The 16,339-nt window shown below is 42.5% G+C and overlaps 1 non-coding gene across 1 annotated transcript; it reads right to left on the bottom strand.

Annotated features, from left to right (window-relative positions):
• Positions 1–15,150: 15,150 nt before the first annotated feature.
• Positions 15,151–15,312, bottom strand: LOC138474909 (U1 spliceosomal RNA). Its single transcript, XR_011269131.1, has one exon. It is a non-coding gene; the product is annotated as a U1 spliceosomal RNA (small nuclear RNA).
• Positions 15,313–16,339: the final 1,027 nt, after the last annotated feature.

Below are 16,339 nucleotides of genomic sequence, written 5' to 3'. Positions count from 1 at the left end.
CCTACGAGCAATGCAAGGAAACCTTCCACCTCCAAGAAAAGGACAGGTTTACATACCTCCAGCTCCCCCACCCCCATAGAACTAACTCTCAAGGACCTACCAACCCGAGGCAAGATCTCTGTGCTATACAAGCGCCTCCAGAAAGACTTTCTCACCTCCAAGTCGCGGTCCATGCACAATGGGAGGCAGTCCTAGGCCATCCCATAGAGGACCAATCCTGGGTGGACATCTGGAGCTGCGCCCAATCGGCATCCGCTTGTGTCACTAATAGGGAATGTGCTTACAAGATCTTATTGCGTTGTTACTACCCCCTCCAAGACTTCACTATATAAACCATACTTTGGACCCAGCCTGCTGGAGATGATACGGCCAAACAGGTGGACTTGTGGTGGACTTGTCCAAAAGCCCAAAGTTTCTGGAGAGAGCGTTTGGCGGCCATCACAGAAATTACGCAAACAAAACTCCCTCTAGATCCCGAACCTATCCTCCTGGGCGCCCCGGTTCCCGGGATTTACCCGCGCACAGGTCCTAAGGCTAAACTGTTGTCCCAATGCTTGTTGGCGGGTAGAATAGTGGTGGCCCGCATATGGAAATCTGTAGAGGGCCCACTCCTGCCCCTCTGGTGGGTGAAGCTATGGGATGTATTAATTGCAGAAAAAGTGACGGCAGCTAGAGCAGCTCTCCTCCGCCGCTTTTGGAGCACTTGGAACCCTGTTCTTGAGTTTGATCGAGATTTCCCAGTTTTGACCTACAAAGCCCAGCTGTCCAGGAGGGTCCTAGAGAATTGGGTTGCCCCTCACAGGAGCAGGAGGGAGGAGTGGGAACTTGAAAATGGGACGAACGTAAGGAGGGTGGGGGGGAGAAGCATACTCGTATAGTAATGCATACTAAATGTTGATAATATGTGGATTTGTTATTTTTTCCTGCCTTGTTAAAAAATAAACATATTTAAAATTATAAAATTTAAAAAAAGAATGATATGTCAATGAACATATTGAGGGGCAGGCAGACACATGCACGGTCTGGTTGTGTGAAAAAAACAATCCATACCTCTCTCAAATGGACTGCTGCCCCCATCATCATGGTGGTACGAATGATTTGATGGATTGTGCCCGGAAGCAGCCTGAATGCGGTGTGCAAATGGAAAGGAGATGAATGATCATTTGCTTAGGGGCTCAGAATCGTCTAGAGTGCCTAGTAAGTCTGCGGTAAAGAATCAGAGGGAGCAGGAGCCAACAACTAGATTTCTTCTTAAAAGATTGGAAGGGGGAAACCATGATATATTGCTGAATAGGATAAATGCGATAAATCTCTTGCATTTAATACCACACTTACGCTTGCTTGGTTCAAGGGACATTGATAGGTTGTACGTTCTGCATGATGACAGAACAGACTGTGTCCAGCTAGACTTTAAATAGAACACAGTGGTGCAACTGATTCTGTCCAAAATCGACTCTTTGAGCTCACTGGGCTATGACCTAAGGAGTGTGTACCAAGGTGAGTCACTACTCATAGAGGAAGCACATTCACCAGGTGAAGGGTCTTTTGCTTTGGGCTCTCGCAGGCCCGTAAAGATCACCTGCTCCTTTGATGGTAGTAGCAGGAAGGTTAAATTCGTCCAGCCAGATATAGAGAAATCCAATAAAGATCCACAGGACTGGCATTGGAGGGCAGAGACTCTTGTACACTCCTTTAGGAAGTTGGGAGAGCATGGAGCGGAACTCTAGTCAATTCTGATAGCCTCTCAAAACTGTATATCCTAAGTTGGAATTCATGAGACTATTATAGCTTCTTGGGAACATTGAAAGACAGCAAATATTCTTGAGCTATGATATCATTTTCTTATAGGATGCGTGGTTAACGGATCACTTGATTGTGCATGTCATGCAGACTTTCAGCAAATAACGAAGAGTAGCCAGAGTGGAAGACCATCAGGGTGTTTAATACAATGGTAAAGAACTCTGTTTTGGAGGAGTTTGAGGTTGTCTCTAATGACATTTAAGGCTTAATGGCAGTTAGGGTTGACTTGAAGGGTGTCCCGGCATTGCGGCCAGTACTGTTGGTAAATATTTAGAGCAATCCTACTTGCATTGAAGCAATACACATTTTGTGTCAAGTGGGCAATTTACTTGAGACTTTTTTGTGATAAAAATGGCAGTGATGTGTTAGAAGCAGGTGACCTTATGAGCTTGTTGCCTCCCAACAATAGATACAAGGGGAGATCAGCCTGTGGGGAGATCTGGATTAAACCCTAGGCTCCTGAGTGATGGAAAACTATGGGGGAGTTTTTTTAAACACGAAGTCTTCGAATTACTTATTGCTCGGTTACTGGGGACACCCCCCACCCAGACCAACATGAAGGTTGGGCAGAAAATCCTAATTTCTAGACTACTTTGCTCTCTCTCTTCTTCTCTGTTGAATCATTGTGAGGAAATGAGAGTGGTAGAGACAGACTTGAGTGATCACCAAATGATTACACTACGAATGTTCTACAAAGTGCCATGGAACAAATTACCTTGGCTAACAGACTTAGTGGTAAACCAGAGCGGGAATGGAATCTGCAAATATATTGTTAATGTCACAAAATACAATAAAGCAGTGTCTGACTTTTACCTCTACAACAACAAAGAAACTTTAGAGAGAGAATTTCAAACCTGCCCTATTTCAAGCATTTCTTGTAAATTCAATAATAATCCAAAGGTAAAAAAAAAACGAGAAAGGACCATCAGAAATCCCACCCTTACAATCTTATAATACAAAGTAAAAAGAAAGATCTGCGCAGGGACTTGCACACCCAGAGTAGATGTGGCCATGACCCAATATATTCGAGTAAATCGGAAAAAATGAAGACAGGCTTGGGTCAGGGGCTACAAATTCACTCAGGCCCACAAAGACATGTCTAGAATGCTTAACAGATTCCAAATGACACAAGGAATTTCTGGGAACTAATAAATGGAATGAATAAACTTCAAGATAGTCAACAAGTAACCCGATATCTGAAGGTGAGTGGGTAACCCACTTTTGACATATTTATAGAAAGTCCCAATGTGACTTTGCTGTGACGGGAGCATGTGAAACACCAGAGTTCTGGTCCAAAGCGGTGGTAGTACCTATCTATAAGAGGGGAGATAGAGCCAGTCTGGATAACTATTGGCCTATCGCCCTCCTAGATAGCAAAAGTAAGATCTTTGCAGGACTGCTTCTAGGAGAACTGGTTGACTGGGCCACAGCGTCTGGTTGATAGAAGAAGTATGAGATCGGCTTCCACAGGGGGCTGTGTATGGAATTGAATGGCATAGTAGTGGGCTGGTTGAAAGAGGAGTCAGAGAAATCAGGAAGCCTGCCACTGTTTATGGCTGCTATAGATAACACACAGGCTTTTGATTGTATTAACAAGGGCCTTTTGTGGTGTAAGCTAAGGGATTGGCAGATCCCTGGACATCTGTTATCCATTTTGGTCAATTTACATGATCACACAATACTACAGGTCAGATTGAATTGACAGGGAGTTTTGACAGAGAGCTTTCTGGAGCAGAGAGGGGCCTCTGCCAGGGGTATGTATTGGCTCCCTGCCTTAATCTCTACCTGTCGGATTTGGGAGACTGCTTGTCAAGGACAGCCTTGGCACCACCAAGGATTTCGACATTAGTTGTCCTGTAATTTATGTATGCAGACAACTTTCTCATCCTTGATGGAGCCCAGGTTGCTTTGCAATGGAAACTTGATGCGATTTTCGAATCCTCACTGCTGAATGAACTTTGTATCAATGAGAAGAAAACCAACATCATTAGGTTCATCAGCACTCCTAAAAAGAGGGCGGGTTATAGCTTTCAGATGGGTAACCAGACACTAACACCTACTCAAATTGTCATATATATGGGCTTCACATTGGATGCAGAGGAGAACACTAACTACTCACGGCTCGCATTTTGTCTACAGCGAACCAGGCTGCAGCTCAGATGAGGAAAATTAAGGCTCAGTTTTGCAGGTTCTCAATCTCCCTGCTCCTAATTTATTACACCATGAAAGTGATCCCCAAATTGCGATATGGGATAGAGCTTGCCATTGGCATGAGAGCCCTAGCATGTGAAAAAGTTGAGTCCCGCGTCTGGGAGTTTGCCCTGTGTCTGCCAGATTGTGTTCCAAAAATAGCTTTAAGATTCGAACTGGGTCTTGCTTCATTAAGATGTAAATTAGAATGGAGGATTCTGACCCTGCATAGAAGAACTTTGATTCCTAAACTGGCATCATTATATGAGGATTTGGCAGCCATTTTGAAAACTATAACAGTGGAATCCATGGACAAGTTCACGGTGAGAGCAGATCAAGTGTTGAGCAGAATTGAGAAGTCTCAAAGAGACCATATTTATCAACCGAATGAGGTTAAAAATATGCGGTTTAGAGATGATTGGATACGAACAATGACAAAGATGAGTGAATATAAGCTATTAAGCCATCTCACTCATATAGAAAAGCGAATGGGAGCTATTCTGAGGTATTTAAACAAATTCCCAAATGTTTATTGGGCATCTTGCGGTATAGACTGAATCTGCTACTCACCAGTGAGATTCATCAAGTAAGATCTTCAGAAAATGTGGAGATCATTGGTTGTTATTTATGTAGGGAGGAGGGTGCACTACAGAATAGAGAGCCCATCCTGATAGAATGTATGGCATTAAAGGTTCCCAGATCCCTCTTGTTAGGCGTATTTGTGCACAATATGGCAGTTTTTGATGGGAGGAAATTCTTTGTCTGCATATCAAGTGGGGAGGAAGCAGTTGTCGCTATAGCTGTACTCAAGATGTTACATCAAGCAGGCCTGATAAGGCTAAGGTGGTAATCCGTCTTTGTCTGCCCACGGGATACTGTAAGAGATTGTATAAATACATTTAAAAACGGTTGTTTATCAACTAGATTAGGTTGCTTTCTTTTTCCTTGTATTTTAGCGATGAGGATGCATTTTTAATCTAAGCTCTATTTTCCAGGCACAAACATTTAAAGTGATATGTGGTGAGATTTTAGAATGTTCAATTGATTTTTTTTTTTTCTATTGAATTAGTTCTTTATCTTTATATTTTTGCTGCATTGAATGTATAAATACGTAGTTTGTTTTATATTCTTTATCACTGTAAAATGTTTTCTTCGTTTTTTTGTGTTATTCTGTTTCTTTTTATGTGTAAAGTTGAGTAAGAACAGCCGATAATTTTTTTTTGTGTTATAGTTGCGAAATAAAGAACTTTTCACAAATAATACATATAGAAAAATATAATAACAAACCAACATATTAATTCAGCAGCAGTTATAGATTGAGTATAAAATAAAAAGAAAAACGCAACCATAAAATACTATATACAATAAAAGAGGTTTAGGCATTTTACATAGCAATTCCAAATACAGAAGTCTAGACATCGGTATTCTCAAGACTCATAAGCAATTTGACCTCTTCTTCAAATTTACATAGGCGCTCTTTAGCCACTTTCCATATCTGAGTGATGGCAATAATCAGATAGTTACTCCTCCCGGAGAGACAGAGCAACCAAAAGTTTTCACTCTCAATATCAGTAGATTCCCAATCAAGTTTGGCAAAGCATTTGTCATATATAGGACTCATTGAATAACAATAGGTAAGAACATGTTTTATAGTTTCCACCTTATCATTAATTGCACAGAGTCTACATATCCTTTTATCCTTCGGTAGACCCCTCCATGTTCCGCGAACCCCTAGGGCATCAAGACGGTTAAGTCTAATATCCATGAAGATTCTGCGATTTAACTGTGATGGCATGAGAAGGAGGTATCTTTGAGGTTCTTTATAGCTAAAAAGGCATCATTGCGAAGGTATGCAGGGAGCTCATAGCAGAAACCTTATCATGGCTAGACACCCAGTCCCACTTTTCGATAGCATCTTTTAGGGATTTTAACACCACACCTTCACCATGTTCCCATCTGGGTGTCCAGCAGATTTTTTCAAACAATTGCAAATTGAGTTCTTTAAATTTATTAAGAGCCTCCATCTTAGCCTCCTCCAAACCTTCCTTTAGGATGAGTAGGAGAGTTCCAGGATGTGCAAATTTGATTTTTATATAAAGTTTGGCCCTATTATGTTAAATTTAAGTGGCCAGGGAGATAAGCCCTACTTCCAAGCGAACTGCCTGTATAGGTGTATAATTATTCAGACCCAGCAGTCTACGCCATATGATACCTTCAGTGGTATCAGCCCAATCTGACCAGTCCGCAAAAGAAGTCTCCAATGCATACAGAAACATGGCCACAAGTTTTTGTTTATATATATTGATGATTCCAAGCAAGCTATATACTGCCGTTTTTTTTTAGAAGGACATAACTGCTGTGAGTGTGGCCATAACTTTAGCTCTTTTGTTCTGTTGTACCAACTTATTAAGAGTCCCTCTATCCCCACAGAGCTCATAACCCAGGTATTTATAGGAGTTAACTTTCCTGATCACACCCAAAGAGCAAGGTATTCCCAACTTCTTACAGCTATTCCGACCCACAGCCATGAACTGGGTTTTGCCAAGGTTGATAGTGAGACCATTAGCATTCGCATAATCACATACAGCAATGGCACTATTACAGATGCCACTATATGTGTTATCGAAGATAACAATATCATCTGCATAACATATCCAGCCAATTTTTTGGGAGCCCATTCTAGGAAAGGCATTCATTTTAGCTTTGAATATTCCACCGAAATCTGCCTTAAATAGGTTGTAGAGAGTAGGTGCCAATGTACAACCCTGTCTGACCCCTTTAGCAATAGCAAATGGCTCAGACAGAGAACCCTCATTGTCAATACGTATCCTGGCCTTACTATCATCGTATATCATTTTACAAACATATAAAAGATAAGATGGCATACCAAGCAACTCCAGTTTAGTCCACAATCTTGCCCGCTCAACTGAGTCAAAGGCTGAAGAGAAATCAGCAAATAACATGAAGAGCGGCAACCTATTCTTACCCTTAGCCTGTTCAATGAGAGTATTTACTATAAAGATATTATCCCTCATAGAGCATCCTTTGCGAAATCCAGTTTGGGCCCTGTCGAGAATATGATCCTTGTCAATCCACTTCATTATTTCACAAAGAACTATCGTACAGAAGATCTTACTAGACACATAGGTAAGAGCAAGGAGCCTATAGTTCTCAGGTGAGCTCCGGCATCCCGACTTAAACACAGGGATAATGTGAGACAGCTTCCAAGAAATTGGCATAATACCAGTATCAATAACTTTCTGGAAGATAATCCTCAGTATATTGGACCAAACCTCTGGATTATCTTTGATAATAACATTACAGAGGCCATCAGGCCCAGGCGCTCTAGATGTTTTTAGTCCCTTAATTACCATAAGGATATCCTTCCTTACTATAGATAGAGTGTCAATAGGTCTTTTGACCAAGGTAGTAGCATCTCCCTTGAATTTATGGGCAAGATTCCTAACCCATGTGTAGCTGTTAATAGGAATAGCCTGCTCAGAGTTCCCAGTTTTACCCAGGGATCTAAAACGTGTCCGAAATTTCCTAGTGTTTCCATCCAGAAGCAGGTGAACCATATATTGCCAATTGATGTTGTTCACAGAGGACAAATATCTTCTTATCTCATTCCGATGTCTGTTTCTGATCTTTCTCTTCTCATTACATATTAGAATGGGATCATTGCTGCTGGAATCACACAAGCGGAGCTTTCTACGCTTCTCCCTTTTCATATCTCTAATTACCCTATCATAGGCTCTAATTCTATTGGGATTATCCTTAAAGGGACCAATCTTACTGCCAGTAGGCATGATATCAAGTAGATGTTTGGATAGCCATATGCAAATATCATCTGCAGAGCGATAGAGAAGATGATCAATATTAATATCTAGGCACCATTTTTTTGCTTTAGTTAAATTGATGTCCGACCAGCAAATTCTATTGCCACGGTTAGAGATATTAATCCCCTTGGATGAATCAACCGCAGCAATCCTATTCACCCATCTAGCCGTACATTGTAATATGGAATGATCACTGAATTCATTGGCCAGAATATGGAAGCCAGTGATGTTGTCAAATAGCTTATCATTCATACATATAAAATCAAGCATAGAAGAATGGCAGTCATTAGTCCAGGTCGGAGTAGTATTATTATGATCAAAGCAACTTCCATTCATCACCACTAGCTCCATCTCCTTAATAAATGTCGACCATTTTTCTGCTTTTGTCATATCTCCCAGATTATAGCACAGGATATTGGAGTTCAGATCACCACCACATACTATATTGGTCAGACCATCAAATGAGAATTTGTCAAGCATACATTCATAAATACTCTGTTGAATAGCATCAGTGAATGCATTGCCCGGAGGGTCATAGATATTAATCAATAACATACGCACCCCATACTGCATATGCATCTCGACAATCAATACATTAGGATTAGCAGGAACCCGTTTGCATTTGGAGGCATGTACATGGTTGGATATCAGCGTTAACAGTCCCCCAAAAGGCCTACCCTTATCACCTCTTCTTGCTGGATTAAAATATACTGTGAAACACTCAAACACTGCCTCTTGCATTAGCCAAGATTCCTATAGGAGGACAATATGCACATTGGATTTGAGATCATAAGAGCCCAGTTCTGAGAATAGATGACCGTGTCCTCTCGTATTCCAAGAAATGAGAGAGGTATCATCTCAATTTCTGTTTTGAACCATAGGCAAAAAAGAACATAGCCATTCCCAGTGTGATTTAAGCATATCGTTATCAGTCACTTGGCCATTAGTTTGCTTTAGATTGCTGGGATATTTCTGACTCAGTTTATTAGATGAACCATCAGATCCCTCTTCGTTGACATCCAACAGGTATCCACATTGTTTTAGCTCATTTTTATGTTCCCTCACAAGACTTACAACAGCTTCAGAATAGCAGTGGACTCGAGTAAGCAGCCCCTGACATTGCTCAACATACTTAAAATCCCCATATTTAAGTATTCTTAAGGGAAGTAGTGCATTTATGATCGCAAGAAATGTACCTCGATTGATCGTTTTTTTTGTTTTCTTAGTACTACCTATTATAGAGAATTGTTTGTTAGGTAGGTAGACCGACTTTGTATGTGGAATTGCCGAGTCAGTTGATGATTTCCTAGTGTTTGTAAATACTTCCTGGGGTAGTTTGTTAACCACATCAGAAAACTTAACTTTAGATTTCTTATTAGCCACATTATACACAACAGATTCATCCAAACTTTCATCTGAGCTATCAACAGTTGAGTCAGTGGTAACAAATGAGCTATCATCAGGTGTACTAACTGACCCCCCTGGAAGCAATTTATCAGGTGCTTTAGAGGCTTTTACTTTAGGCTTATCGGTGCCAATGAGCCAAGAAGTAAGATTCCCACTATTTAGAGCACGCTTTTTGGCTTTCCTTGCAGCTCGATTTCTGCCTCTTTTGGTCCTAGATTTTATCCCTTCTGGGACCTCATGGGCAGTTTCAGACACTACAACAGCCTTGTATGTTTTTTTAGCCACATTTTTCCTTCTTCTCCTTTCTCTCTTTGACAAATGACAATCTTCCAGACTCTCACATTCACTACCAGCAATAATTTCAACTAATGTAGATTCCAAATTATCAGTTACCAATACAGGTGTCGCCTCATTTGCGGGCAGCTTTTCACCCGCGATCTTACCAACCATCACAGAACTTGGCGCAGACTTTGCCAGGTCTTTGAGTGCATCTGAGTTATTTCTGACCTGAGAAACAATAGTATAACACAATCACAGAAGAATTTTCAGAGCAAAACTGGAAGTAGTGTTATGGGTCTCCAAATCCTTAAGTTTTGTTTCAATATTACATTTCATACAATCAGAGTTTGCTTCTAATGAGACGTTGTCTTGAGTTCCTAATTCAGCCAGACTGTCCGCTAATCCTGTAAGTTTGGGAGAGCAGGAAAGTCTGTCATTGATGGCAATAGGAGGAGTATTAGATATAGATCCTTCTGTTACCAAAATGGTCGGGCAGCAACTGTCTTCACTGGAATAGGGCTGGGTTCTTTCCGCTTTTCCAACTCTGTAATTTGGCCTTCCAGGCTATAACACAGATTCAGCAATGAGTTCTTGTTATCAAATTCCAGCGAAGTACACGCCACATCACACACGGATGCTGTTACCTCAACTTGATCCGAATGTATCTGAGTGACCGCTATTTGGTCACAGAAGAAGTCAGTGATCTTCTTGTCCTTAGTAATCACCGTCTGAGTGCTTGTTTCAGCCATCTCCACGTCTTTATTTTCATTCCTGCTCTTTTTACCACCTTTAAGTTTACTTCTTAATTTCATAATAATAAGATGTCACACCAATAGATAGGTTTAGATAAGCACAAGATCACAGTAGCTCAAATTACACCGAGATGTTCAGTCTGGTTCAAAGATCAAAGGTCAGCAGTCACCAGTTAACATGTGTAGTGTCATGTGCTCTAAGCCCCAAGGGGCAGCAAACTGGTTCAAAGATCAACAGATCAGCAGTCACCAGTCAGCAACAAATTATGTATCAGGCCATTCACAGCCTAGTGATTTGAACCTAGTCCAGACAGTGGACACTGGTTCACAGATTAGAGCAAGGAGCACAGTCGCCAGCAGAGAAACAGAGAAACTAGGGTTAATAGTCAGGTGCCATATATAGCACAGACTGCCTCTAGGATCCTATTCACAGGTCACAGAGCCACTAAATATTAGTTTAAATATTGCATTTACTCCGGTGCCAAACAGATAGCAAACAGAGATATTGCAAAGGAATTACCAGGTATTACAGGCTCTTCTGAATAGGACTTGCACCGTGTCACCGTGTCCGCGCAGTGCAGAGGCAGAGTACAAGCAGCACAGCAACACCGCAAGGGTCACAGAGATCACAGCCTCACAGTCAGCTGGGAGACTGAGATATACTGAGGAGCGTAACGGGAGAAAACGGCACCACAACCCCGTCGATCCCGTCAGCCGGCGTGGATAAGCAGAGGATTTGCAGCCGCTCACAGCCACACCGCTGCTCCGCCACTCGCACACTCCGATGGTTTTCCAGATTAGAGAAAGGGACCCAACGTATCCCGTAGAGCCGTCAAGCCTCACCTCACACAGCCGTAATGCAGTGCTGCACAAGTGCAGTAAGGCCGCTTCCGACAGCAATCACCTCACTTCCGCCGATAACACAATAATCATTTTTAAAAAAGTGATTCCGTGCAGAGTTAAAGCCAGACCCAGGCAACCGGGCATCAGCAAAAATGGCCTGCATGGAAATCAACACGGATTCAATTTAACAACATGCACTTCTGCCTAAATGCACTAAAACGGTCAACAGGAGTATGCAAGAGAGAGACATTAGCTGTGGTCCTAACTGGGACTCCTGGTGAAAGTGCACAGATAGAACGTTGCCAAGTCCACATTAAAACAGGAATGGCGAAGGGATCACAGCACAGGGTGTCAAAGTCACACTAAAAACAGTTTAGAAAAATTGGAGTCCTCAGCACAGTTCAGGCACTCAGAATTCATTTAACAGGCACATAATACATGTTTACCAGTTATAACTTTATCCGTAAGTGGATGGCTCTGTACTTGACCGCTTGGGCTTGTCGAAATAGAAAGTATATTGTGCCTCCTATTTAATATTGGCCTACGCCAAGCTGCTCGAAACTCGCTTGCGAAAGAAATCTGTGTTGCAAGGTCCTGACCTTAAATCCATGTAGGCCGCCATTTTAGGTCAAACCGCCATTTTAGGATTTGTTGTGTAAAAGTCAGCCTGTGAGCCAAAATGGTGGACGATGTCATTGCAGAATACAACATGGCCGTCTTGACCTCTGTACATAGCTAATGTGTAATCTGCCTGCAGGCCACTTGTTGAGGTCATGAACTGAGACCTTGTCCTTCACTGACCTATGTGCAGAAGGATTACTCGTGCAATGAAAAACTAATCCACGAGCATATGTTGAGACAATGTATTCAAATACTGAACAAAGAACATCTGTTTTACTACATTGTATTAATGTTAAGAAGGCCTGCATGGAAAACTTTAGAATACACAGCTATTGCATACGCTTGTTGATACATGTATTAAAGGCAAACCAGTTATATGCGGTTATTTGAGACTTGGCACGAACCCTAGATCGGTGATATATTAAAAGGAATATTAACCCGAAGTGGGGCTGGGCATCGCGCCCACAAAATGTATAAAAAGCGAATGCATTCTAATGTACAGCGCCTCTCACTGAACACACTGAACCACGCTGGAGTTTGTTGTGTTGTACTGAGGGCCGATAGCTATCTGATTTTGGTCTGTTTTTGTAACTGGATTCAGTATAAAATAAAGTACTTCGTATGTTCCTTTGTAACCCATGTTCGGTGTATTTCCTTTGGGGTACTCAGCCTCGATATTCTTTTTCTGTTTTCACAGGCTGATCACCCTGGAGAAAGCACAAAAGAGCAACATAATCCAGAAGCGTGTCCCCCTTAGGACAACCCCTGCACTCTAGATGTCTTCATCCTCAGAATTCTGCTCCAAGATGGCAATAACTGAGCGAGGCACAATCAGCACACAGGTGTAGCCCAGGAAAGGAGGGAGGCCAGTAGGGTCGAACATGCTGACGTCATCCGCTAGCTGATATAAAGAACAGTCAATCCCCAAAAATGAACATGATTTACTGGAAAAAAACGACCTTGAAAGTATTAATTCACCTTTTTCACCTGTCGAATGGCTTGTTTGGTCAGCAAAATAATGTATTATTCCAATTCCCGTTTATGGGCGATAATTCTAAAGAACTCTAACATGATGAGTATCCTAAAGGTGATGTTTGTTGTTTTTGCTAAGCTGTCCTCGCATGCCGCAGAATTGCTTCAACACTGCTCCCCTGCGAAGACACATTATTGATTACATTCACTCTTAATCATAAATGATGCATTGAACAAATGACAGCAAAAAGACGGAATCTATCCTTCATTAACAAGGTCAATTGCCGAGACACCATCTGTGACTGTGCCACGAAACACGGGTTGACTTTACCAATATAATGCATTATTTGCTGCCGACAAACATCATCGATGGGTGTTTTCACTTAAAACACGAAATTGTGCTACACGTGGACTCCTGAAATAACAGCAAATCATTTGTAAATAGCACATAATGCTACATTACACCAGCTGGAAAGCAATTTAGTCAATCATATGCATGTTTATCACATGAAGTAGTATTATTTATTTATTTATTTATTTGCATCTGGGCGCGTTTCTTACAGGTACATATGATACAAATTACATTGATTACATATACATTAATTGCGTTTACATGGGCACATTTCTTGCAGGTACTTGGGTATTGATAGCCAATTTTTAATAAGGGAAAGGTGAAAGGTTGCAGGGATTCGAATCCGATTCTGCCGATAGTATACAGATGGCTTATGAAATCTTGAAGATGCAGCTGTAAAAAAAAAAAAAAAACATTACTAAGAAGTATTCTCAATCTCTTTAATATTGCGTTCCCTTTCTGTTGTATGGAGTGGCCATAGTCAGTCTGATCATACAGGTAGTGATGGTATATAAGCAACTCTAACGGTTTGGTGCATTACAAACCCAACGTAATGCAAATGGTGTTCGGGTGGCCTTTCCACGCCAGCCCTATGCAAGTGGTGACAAGAGATTTGCACATGTAGTGCACCGTAGCAACTCGCATCATCTCTAAGGATATTGTTTTAAAGGAGATTCATTAATGTGACATTTGATGATGTTATAATTGCTTTGGCATTCAATGCATACAAGTACCTGCCCAAGAGCTCTACTGAAAAATGTTCCATTTACAGGAAGGGGGATTGTTGCATGGAAATACAATGACGCCTGCTCCAAGTTAATGGGCCTCATCAGGAGTCTGGCAGTATGGCGGCGGTAATACCGCTGGGATACACCAGTGTAAATAGCATTACCGCTGCGCCGGATCACTAGTAGCGGTACAACAGTAAGTTCCCAGTCCCCATCGGGTCTTTTGGACTCAATGGAGTTGGGGGGGCGCTATTACAGCTGGCAGTAATTGCGCTGGTGGTAATAGTGCTGAAAATAGCTGAACATGGGTGTTAAGGGGACATTTTTACCTCCCGCAAAAAGCAAAAAGGAAAAACTTTCACTTACTGCCTGACTCATGATTGGGCCAACCCATAAATGTGGTGGTAATAGAGTTACTGCCAAATTTAAGGGCTAAGGTCTAAAAATGTTTTGCATTTTTCTTTTGATGATCCCCTGTCCTTTCCATTTCCATATTATCAGGTATGTCTAGAACAGGCTTGTCCAACCTTTTTGAATGTGGGGCCGAAGCATTAACTTTTTGTCACCCAGTGGGCCGGCGAGCCAAAACAACCTCACCCAAAGCAGTATATTAAAAAGCGATATTGTGTGACCTTTGACACAATAGCATCACAGGCAGTGATAGCCATGCAGTCCCAAGGATAGCTTTTGGTGTCATGGGCAGTGATCAAAGGTTAGTTGCTTGTGATTTCTTTCAGTGTCTATGTGTTAATATTTTTCTGAAATAGTGGGGGCGACCGAGCGTAGTGAAGGAGCTACAATGTTCTAGGGAGGGTTTGGGGGGATCCCCCTCCAAGAATTTTTTTTCAAATATGGGGTTGAAATGGTGCATTTAACAGCAGAAAAGGTGACCAAAAAGCCATAAGTGTACAATCAGTTCTAAAGGGGAACATGAAAATTCCATGTCACCAACAGCAGAAAAGAACATTTTACAACACAACACATTTTAATGATCAATGTGTCCACAGTGTAAGACAGCACTGTCACTGATGTAACACATTGTCATGCTGGTTGTACCCAAAATATGCCTCTGTAGCAACATGTCTATGCTGGCTGTTCCCAATTTAGGCCAGCATTGTCCTGTACAAAGCATGATTGATGCTGCCTGAGCATGTGCAGTGTGCCCAATACATATGGCAGCTTATCTCTGTAATACACATTACTTCTGTGGTGATGAAAGAAGCATAATTCAATTCAACAGATAAAATGTTGAAAAGCGATCACCCAAAGGTGAACCTAATTGAAGAAACGCAATGTGAGCACAATCTAAAAGTATGCAACCTAGCAGGCCTAGTGCACACTTTACCTTTTCTTTCACCAATAAATCGGGGGGGAGAGCGCGAACGCAGTCCCCCACTACCAGAAATAATGCAGTCGTGTATCCCGCATTTGGGAGCATAGCAGGGGTCAGCAAATCCGACGTGCAATGGGTAAGCCTCACCCTGGGAGATCTGCCCTTGAGATCACATTCTCCCCTGCCAGCTAAGTATGAGTTGCATGCAAGAGGGCAGGGTTTGGGTCAATTCTGGGAAGCCCTGCTAAGCGAGGGTGAGAAGGCAGGCCCTGACCCAGCCCCAACCCCCCAATCCCCAGAAGCTCTGAGCGTCTGCAGAGCTGCCTGTCCCGCGTGTAGGGGGAAGCTCCAGCAGGCAGAGCCCAGCAGAAGAGCAGATTGTAGCGCAGTTCCTTTCTCCCATCAGGTGCTGCTCGGCCCGAGATTTCTATAAATAGCAGGATGGCTTGAGCAGGCCTGTTGCAGTCTGCCCACTGGCCTGTCAGCCCCACACGGGCCGATGGCCCTCCTGAGCGTAGCTGCTCAGCGCTGGCCCCATTCACACCATCATAATCATCCTGGACCTCGACGCTCCACACCCCTGAATCTCAGAGTTCTGCTCAATGACAATGCTGAAGCTTTGACATCTTTGCTGTAACCATATGCCGTGTTGTGTCAGCCGAGCCTGCACAGCGCCAAAGGCAAGTATTCCCTTGTCAGGGCCCAGAGGTCACTGAGTCTTCCAGTGCCATCCTCTTGGCACGGCCTACTGTTCCCAGCGTTTTCTACCCACAAATCAGCACCACTGCCAAACAGAACTGCATCATTGGGGCCCATCGCTGCTGCTCTCCGACTTGACCCCAGCGCAAAGGCACCCATGCTTCTGGTCTGATGTTGAAAAGCCTGGCTCTGCTGAGATCCGAAAGACAAGAACTAAGGTATTTTGGGAACATAGTACTATTGTTTTTTGTGTTGCAACTGTATCAGCTCACACCTCTCCTGAAGGGTGTAGGCTGCCCTCAGACTGCGCTACCAAAAGAGTGAAAATAAGTTATACCTGTTGGGCTTGCCTGTTTCACTTTTATGATTGGGATCACTGCTGCATGGGTATTAAGCGCGTTATAAATAACCTATCATACCACTCGTATTTTCTCCAGAGCTGCAGCAACTATTCGAAGTCTACTCCGATCCATTTTGTGAACAAACTCAATCCACTAACAAACAAAAACTTTGGTTCCCATTGA

The sequence above is a fragment of the Ambystoma mexicanum genome, chromosome 8, assembly GCF_040938575.1.
Source record: "Ambystoma mexicanum isolate Mex_15411 chromosome 8, UKY_AmexF1_1, whole genome shotgun sequence".
NCBI classification, from domain to species: domain Eukaryota; kingdom Metazoa; phylum Chordata; class Amphibia; order Caudata; family Ambystomatidae; genus Ambystoma; species Ambystoma mexicanum.
Note: the sequence above shows the minus strand (reverse complement) of the source record. Positions and strands in the feature narration are given on the sequence as shown.